Source organism: Anser anser, assembly GCF_964211835.1.
Source record: "Anser anser genome assembly, chromosome: 3".
Taxonomy (NCBI): Eukaryota; Metazoa; Chordata; class Aves; order Anseriformes; family Anatidae; genus Anser; species Anser anser.
This window is the reverse complement of record NC_139722.1, coordinates 71,910,923-71,919,983: the sequence shown is the minus strand read 5'-3', so window position 1 is coordinate 71,919,983 and position 9,061 is coordinate 71,910,923. Positions and strand designations below refer to the sequence as shown.

The following is a 9,061-nucleotide window of genomic DNA, read 5'->3' as shown; positions in this document are numbered from 1 at the left end:
TCAGTGTCCTGAAATCTGCAGGGTCAGAGAATGAATGAAGATGGAGGAAACCAAGCCACTTGGTGCTACAAGGTGCCCTGGGGCCACAGAGCCCTGGCCCAGCTCTGCCCTGCCATGCACAGTTGAGGCAAAAGCCTTTTCAGGTGGGCATTGCAAGAACCTGTCCTTTCCACAGCAAAGGGTTTTCCCTGCAAAATGCTACCTAGGCATCTGGCCTCCCTTGTCAAGATCCCCCATATGGAATAATCACAAAAATGGGGTGAGATATGAGGAAAACTGTAGGAAAGTCTCATCCATCCTTCCCCTTCGTATTAGATGTTGTGATGTGAAATATTATGATAGGGGAATGCATTATTCCATCAGGAATATCTCAGGGGAGAAATTAGAAGAGAAAATAGCTGAATTTAAGAAAATCTGCCAGTCACAAAATGGCTACTTGCAGGGTAAACAGCTGCTTTTTGCCAAATGCAAAAGCATTATCATATACTATAAAAGACCAAGCCCACGGCAAAGTCGTATTGTAAACATCACAGAACTTGATATTTAAAACAGGATCTTCATTTGTGTATTTCTGGCAAATACCATATATCACGCATATTTTTCAGTCAGCGAGACACAGAACACAATAAAAAAAATCTGAAACAGCATTTTGTGCTTGGAACTGTACAAAGGCAGCAGACTTTGGTGCATATGTGGGCGACTGAGTCTTTTATTGGGATGCCACAAACACAAGGATCTGTAAAGCCAGAGCCTTTTATTTCTACCTTCTTGGTGCTGCTGGGAACACTTTGACAAAGTTGCCAACCCACACAAGCCCAAGAGTGTTTGCATATTTTCTTCTCTTGGTGCACTTTGCCTCACTTTCTATGACTTTCATTACATTTTCAAGCTGGTTTCTCCATTCTCGCAAAATTAAATAGCGAGTTTCATTGCAATATCCCAAATACATTTTGTGACAACTCTCAAAACCTTACTCATATAACGGAGTTCACATTATTTGTTTAAACCTTAATCTGCCTCTATATTTGTGCCAGGCCATAACAGCTGCCATTTCTATAACCTCCCCCTAATGCCAGCCCCTGCTGACCGGTGCAGCAGCACACCATGGTGAGTAATGGGCTCTCTGCGCTGACTTGGCTCTATTTTTCTCCCCTTCCTTCTCTCTGAGGGCAAGACATGAACCATGCGAGGAGTCAGGACCACCAGTCAGGACCAAAAATCTGTGGCAGCAGGCATTCAGTAGCTTGGGCCTGTGATATTTAAAGATCATTTACAGCGCTGAGGTGAGGGGTCGGTCTCTGCTGTGAGGCTGTCATCAAATCTGCTCATGAAGGCATTTTTCACCAGGAGAGTGTGGCCTTTCTGTGCAGGACAGAGATTGCAATGAACTCCCTCAACTGAAAAAACATCCCTCACCGTGACATCCACTTTCAGGTTTTCCCTGTTTTTCAGTGATATGTTTCCTGAGGGACTTCAGCCCTGTTCAGGATTCCCCAGCTGTGGCACCAGCTGTTTGAAGGTGGTAGATGAAGAGTGTGGGGATGGTTGTAAAGGAGCTAGTCTTTCTCTTTTCTCTTTACTTTATGTCTTTCCCCAAAGCTATCAGTTCTGGAAATCTACCAGTAAACGGGTGTTTTCAATGACTGTCCTGCCACTAAAGGTATAGCTTTCTCCTTTAAAATTTTACTTAAATGATTTGGTTATTTGGTGGAAAGAAGAAAAAGACAGCAAGAAAAACAAATTCTTCACATGATAAACTCGTAATATTTCTCCATTCTGAACTATAGCTTTTGCTGGCTGTTTTTGAATATCTTGTATGGAGGACTAAGAAGAAGAAGAGAGGAGACATTTCCTATTTGGTGAGGCAACACCCCATCTTCCCTCTCTCTGCTGCAATGTATCTTTTCTTCACCCTCTTTTTCTTCTTTCTGGCAAATGTTTGCAAGCTGCTGTATAAAACACAGATTACATGTATACACTTTTTCGTCTGTTATGACAGATGACAGCCCCAGAAGGAGATGAGATCCAAAATCCCACCTAGGTTCTGGGGAGTCAGTGGTGCCAGCACTGAGTGCTTGCACACAGTGCATCCATTAGCCACCAGGGACAGGATTTTCAACAATGCTCACACTAGACTGTCTAGGCTTCACAGCACAAATACCACTTGTTGACTTTGAGTTACTTATATTATTATGTGAGCAAATGCCACCATTTCCCTCATTTCTGAAATGCCAGAAGTTGTAGTGATATCTTTTGCACAATGAGATATGCAAAATATATAATATTATGTATAATGTTCTCATGAGAACGCTTGCTTTGGAAAGGAGCATAAAATGTGCAAGTTTCTTTATTAATAAGTCATTCCCCCAGTAGTATGCCAGAGCTGAGCTAGCATGCATAGGGGAAGGCGAGAAAGAGGAAAAGGACAAGAGAAGTGTTGATGGTGGGATTTAGAAACTAGGTTGAGAAGGAGCCTGGTGTTGTGCTACCTGGTCATCAAGATGTTTTTGACTTGTTAAGGCTCTTTAAAATAAAATGTCTTTGTGGGCAGTTGAGTGTCTAGGACCACATCCTGATAGATGTTGTCTTGAAACATTTTTGGCTGAAAATTGAATCAAGCCTACACTCTCTTTTTCTAGGTCAACATTTTAAACCCTGGATAATCACAATGAGTGCTACAGCCTCCACACCACCCTGCAAGACAAAGGAGAGGTGTTTACCTCAGGAGAGGTACTTCCCCACTCCCCCACAACCCCCTCCCAACTCTAGGGGGAGGCACTGGATTTGCCCCCAACCTTTTATTTTCTATTAGATACCTCCAGGTGACTCCTCATTCAACATGCAGATGGCATGTGGAGCTGGGACACCTAACATTGTAATAATCTAATTCTATTGGTCACTAAAACTTATTATATTGACTGTTTATTTAGCTGTTAATTAAAAAAAAGGGTGTAGGGGGAAGCTTATTAAGAAAGTTTTTGCTGCATGCTCTGTAGTTAGGATATTACAATGTCTGCAGACCACATACCCAGAAACAAAGCTTTGATGAAAGGGATGGGGACTGGGAAAAGGACTTTGGGAGGCTTTAAACAGAGGCATTCTCAGGCACATACGTGAAGATTTTCAGTCTTTTAAGTCACCCTCCTTTACTTCTAGGCCTTTATCTATGCATATACTTATCAGGATTTTTACAAATAAAATAATCCACCAGAATTAGAGTAGTGCAAGCACCAGAGGAGCCACACAGCAATGCTCATGTAATGGTTGCTTTCACTTGGTCGTTTAATCACTCACAAGCCTGCAGGATTTTTGCATCTTCAGGCCTGTGTGGGACTGCCAGCTGAGTGTGTGTGCTCACTTCTCTCCTCGGGCTGATTGCCTCTGACCAGGGGCAGTGAACAAATGGAAACTGGAGGTAAGCAGGAGTTAGAAGAATGCAAGGTTTGTGGGAATGGCATGCACACTGTATTTAATGCCTTAATATGCCATCAGGTTTTTGACGCAGCACGTAACAAACAGGGATAGAGGGAAAAAGGTTGTCTTTAAGAAAACAGGCTTAGAAGTGGCCTTTTAAATGTCTAAACCCAAACAAAGGCTCAGAACAGGGAGTTCCGCTTTAAAACAGAACAAAATTAGTTTAGCTCCGCAGCAGGGACGCTGGAGCCCTCATGTTCAGCAGCACATTTGCAGAAGGGCTTGTGTTTAGACGTGGGCTAAGGTTTTGTTTACTCCCATTGAGCTTCATCAAGCATTTAATATTCTGTTATGTGTGTGCTTAACAGAGCACATGCTTCTCTGATGGAGAAGGTGGAGAAGATTAATTGCACTCTGTATTCTTCAGTACAAAAACTAAGGGGTATGAAATGATCCTCAAAACAAAATAATGTGGTTCTTCCTCCACTGTGCAACAGACTCACACAGTTTCTTGCCAGAGGCCACTGTGAATGCTTGAAGCTTACGCCCATGGGAGGCAGAGCAAGCACTTCAATAAAGATATATTATAGATTGCTAACGGAGAAAACGCGCCAGCTCTAGAAACCCCTTAAACTACAAACAGTCAGAGGCTGAGGGAACAGCCTCGTGTTTGCTCTGTTCCATCCCTGCCTTGGGCTTTTGCTTGCAGCCACTGTTGGGATCAGGGTGAGTCCTCAGCATGAACATTACAGCATAGTCACTCTGTAAGTGGATTGCTCTGTGCAGGTATGGCCTATGGGAGAGCAATAATATTATAATATAATAATAATAAAAATCAATATTAATAATAATATTATTAATATTAATAATATTTTAGAAATACAGAAGCCAAGGTTAAGTCTCCAATCCTGTTTCCAGGATATCCCAGGGATGCAACTTATGTTTTTGAGCTGATAAAACAAGGTAGCTATAGGGATGACCACAGAAATCAGAAAAGTATTGCTATTCTGACAAGCCACCAGGAGATACCAAGTACAAAGTAAAGCAAACTCAAGCTGTGGGTGATCAGTTCTTGTCGACTGTTCTCACATAGCCATCCACTTCCCTGTGGAAGCTCCACCAAACAGAGTTTCTTCAACTTCTGCCACTTTACCAGGAGGGATATGGAAGAAAGGACGTAGAAGACTACAAGAGTAAATTTGTACAAATGAAAATCATGTTCATTCATAACACAACAGAAATATAGCTAAAAATTGCAGGCTTACCCCAAGATGCTGCAGAGCTTATCTGTGCTTCCAGCCATGGTGTATCTGACCTGTGCAGATTTATTCTGTCTGTTTGCAGCCCTGAAAACTCCAATCTTTGATAGGTTTTCTCTTAATTTAATTTCTTTTTCAGATAGGCATGTGGCACATGAACATGGATGCTTAGACAGCTCTGCTGTTGTGCACTGCAGAGTTTTTGGATATTGTGTTAAAAATGAAGTGGGAGAGGTTCCAACACCTATTACCACCCATTCCCTTGACAAATGAAGTGATTTCACTTCACCACCTCGCACAGCTTGCTTGAATCACAGAGTCATGCAGTAAGCAAGTGTCTTTACCCTTTTCTAAGAGCTGATGACTCACGGCATGTGCTGGGGGCATTTTGGTTACAGCAATCCACCAATTTAGAACTCATCTCATCAAAAACCCAGGTAGAGAATGCAGCAAAGCACTTGGGCACCAAGTGTAAAATTTTCAACATGAAATCCCCAGGACTAGTCTTGTACTCAAATTTCCACAAGTGGCAAGTGGTTTGTTAGGTCACTTTCTATCTAAAGGAGGTGTCCCTGGAGTGGAGCCTTTCAGTCCATGGGAGGAAAATTGTTTTCCCTCCTGTCTTGTCATAGAAAAGCAGATTAGTGGCAGGATAAACATTCTGGTAGCTACTGCTTTCTCACTAATGTTCATTTTAAAGGGTGGTGTTGTGTTGTGTTTGTTTTGTGGTTTTTGTTTGTTTGTTTGTTTGTTTTTTCTATCACAAATTTTAACGCCATGAACTCTGGGTATTTACAGCAGCACAAAAGCATAGCAGTTTCAGCAACAGTTTCAAACCTGGCTGATTTTCATATTTTCTGTGCTATCCAAGCATGTGTTTTAGCCTGGAATATGAGACAGCAGAGAAGTAAAAGAAGATAACTGCACATTCTAAGTTCAGTAATGCTCCAATAAACAAGGATGATGTTCATTGAAAGCACAGAAATTACCTTAAATATATATAATTTATATAAATTTCTGGTAAGATTCTTCAGGTTTGTTTTTTTTTTTTTTATATCTGGATGCCACTGGAAGACACAGTGAAATTATTGCTACTCAGGAATGTAAAATAAGAACCATGTTCATAGCTAAAATAATATTATAGATTTCAGTTCCATAAGCAGAAATGCAAAAATGGCATAACTCAGCATTTTCTGAAGTGTACTCAAGTCATGTTCCCAGCAATCAAGAGAGACCTAATCAAATTTTTTCCTCTCAGAAATAATGATCTTGGCAGATTTTGTTGAATAGTTTGCCAGGCTTTGCTATTCCGGTGGATATCATTGTGCTTTTATTGCTCATTGGGTGTTGCGATATATTTGTGTGTCACTGAGCTCTGTCTAATCTCAACAATTCACTTTGTTCTTCAGTTCACATATTTTCCCACTCCTGCTTCTAAATCTTTCTCTGGTGTTCCATTACATACCTTGTTCTCACCTTGAGAAAAAATTTCTAGTCTTTTGCATGAACCTTACTGCAAAATAATGCATGTGCTTTACCATTTAGAAAGGCTGGAAGACATCAAAAACTCAAAGCAGCATTTTCCAGTTTGGTTGCCTATAGTGGTGACCATGCAGGCACCCGCACAGCCATTGTGGATGGAGGCACTGAGAACAGCAGTTGTCCCATACAATTACTGATAGTGGACTGAGGTTAAGTATCCTTCATGTCATTGTCAGACACCAAATAACTCAAATAAAGAGAGTTGAAATTATTTCATCCATTTCACCAGTAGTGTCAGAGTGTGTGCAGGACCTGTCTCTTGTTTCTCCAGTTCAACCTACTCCTGGCTGGATCATGCTGGTACATCTTAGTCCTGCAAGACGATTTTTAGCTCCCACCTTTGAGTGCCTCAAACACCCACATAGCAGCCTTCCTCTAAATTTGCTCAGCTCAGCCAAACTTGTCAGCTGTCTGAATGATGGCATTTAACGATCAACTAATGGGTGTCAGGGCCACTGCCACTCACTTTCAAAATTTCCCACCATGGTGCTCTGGCTTCAAGCACAGGTTCTGCAAGGTAGAATACCTCTAAGAGGCTGTTCTGTTTCAGCAGGATGCATGCCAAGGGAAAGACTCCATAGAGACATCCGTTTGTCTACACCTCCATCTGCAGCTATCATTTAAGCACATTTTAAGATGTGCCCTTCCCTTTAGTTCTTCTAAAGAATAGCCTCATTGATCCTGTTTCAGAACAACACATCTCCATGGAAGGGATTTGTTTGACTGCCAAACCACACTGCATCAGCAACCACTTTTGTGCTCATAAAGCTCCACCTGCTTAAGTGCACTCCATCAGTTGGTTGCCCAAGGGACGGTGTAAAATAGGTCTGTGTTCTTGAGAAATTACTCTTCTACATTTCTTTCTCTATACAGCTAACTACTGTAACTGCATTTTAAGTCTAAATATTTTGGTAGCATCCCTTTAACAGGTTAACAAATTTTAAATACCAGCTATACTTCTAACCAACATATTGATCATGTTTTCAAGTGAATTGTGGTGTTTGCTATCCCACTCCAAATACTTTTCCCTTTGACATTAGACACAATTATACTATATATTTATGTATTTTCCCCTTCTCCAAATACAATCCTTACATTAATTTAACCTCTATGTTTATGTATTTTATTGAATTTTTGGAGATTAGATTCATTTTCAGCATTTGATTTGTTGCAGTGACTTTGGGCTGGCTGCCCAACTTATGGCTGCTACTCTTGGATGATGGCCTGACTGTTGAATATTTCCCTGCTGAAACTGCATTAGCACAAAACAAATTTTGTTATAATGACATTAAGTAAAGACCATAGAAACCTGCCCAGCATTAGAAGTTTTTTCTTGGCATCTGTTCTATGCTTTTTCCTCACATCATCTAAATCAAGAATGAGGTATCATTTAATATTTTACCAGCACATAAATAAACAGGCCTTCTAATTTCCTTGATGTAAATATAAAAACATCAGCATGGAAATAATTACCAAATCACAGACATTATCCTGCAATCTTTACAAATTCAATCTTCCAAACAGGACAACATGTTTAAGTGCAAAAAGTTTGAATTACATAGGGCTAGGGCTCACAGTGTCACCATGCTTATTTTACAGGGCATAACTGTTCTTATTTCCTTATCCCCAGACAAGCTTTGATACTTATAAAAGGGTTTTTTAAATGCCCATTACTTATCTTTACAAATACTGTAATTTTTAGACAAGTCTCCTAGTCAAGACCGAGATGAATCGTCTTGAGGTGAAAGTGTGGAGCAAGAAAATATGTATCTAACTGAGAATGAATACCCTATAGGTTCAATGTTATCAAAGCTGAAGGGCCAACAACATGTATTTGGTTGATTATATCACAACTATGCAATTATGCTAATATATGGTAATGTCATTGCTCTTGAAAAAATTGCTTTCCTTTGTTAATTTAGGAAGAAGATCAGTTATGAATTAATATAGTTTGGTTTCGTTGGTGATGTCATTGTTGTGTCATAGAGCAGCAGGAAAAGGGTTAATTCTTTAACTTCTACTGTTCTAAAGGCTGCTCCCTCAGAGCTGCCCCTTTTCCTTTAAGCTATATAAATGTGGAAAATAAACATTTTTTTTCCAGCAGAATTCATTTAAAGAAATAACTGCAGAGGTGCTGATTTAACACTGAGTATGCAAACAGCTAGAGTTGGAGAAAGCCATCTATATTCTACCCTCTGTTCCATTAATCCAATTCCATTTTAGCTAAGGACAGCCTGATGTTCATTATCCTTCAGGAAGTTAAGGCTTGCTTGCCAAATATATGCTTTTGTGGTAGTTATTATGCTTCCAAATATTTCTTCACAGCTTCCCAGTGTATTTATTTAAATGGATTATATTAATATATATATATATTTAACACTACAATCGATATGAAACCTCTCACTGCAAATTAATGATGAAGAATGAAAGAAGAGGTGAGATAATAAAGTTGTGGCAAATTTATTTGATGACTTTCAGTCAAACTCTTTTTCTCAGCTGCAGACCAGGAAAGTCAATGTGTTAAACTATAAATTTGAACTCAGAAAGAGGAGTTGACCTTGGCACATACAGAGTTGCCTAGCATTTTCTTGTGTATTGAACATTCTCATTTTAAATAGGGGGTATATTACCTGCTCCTGCACAACATACAGCCTAGCCTTTTCTATTATCTTTGCTCAGGAGGTCTTGGTTGGCAGTTCAAATCCTAATTCTACCCCAGAGCAGAGAGTTTTGCATATGTTTTTGTGCAGTACACCCAACTCAGTTAACAGTTGCAAGACTTTTCAGTTACTCCAAAGCACAACCTGGTACAAAGACAGCAGTCCTGGCCTCATCCAGAGCTCCAC

The 9,061-nt window shown here is 40.2% G+C and overlaps 1 long non-coding RNA gene across 1 annotated transcript; it reads left to right on the top strand.

Annotated features, from left to right (window-relative positions):
- The first annotated feature begins 1,574 nt into the window (after positions 1-1,574).
- On the top strand, positions 1,575-2,860 carry LOC310896059. Its single transcript, XR_014581153.1, has 3 exons — positions 1,575-1,660; positions 1,788-1,859; positions 2,640-2,860. It is a non-coding gene; the product is annotated as an uncharacterized lncRNA (long non-coding RNA).
- Positions 2,861-9,061: the final 6,201 nt, after the last annotated feature.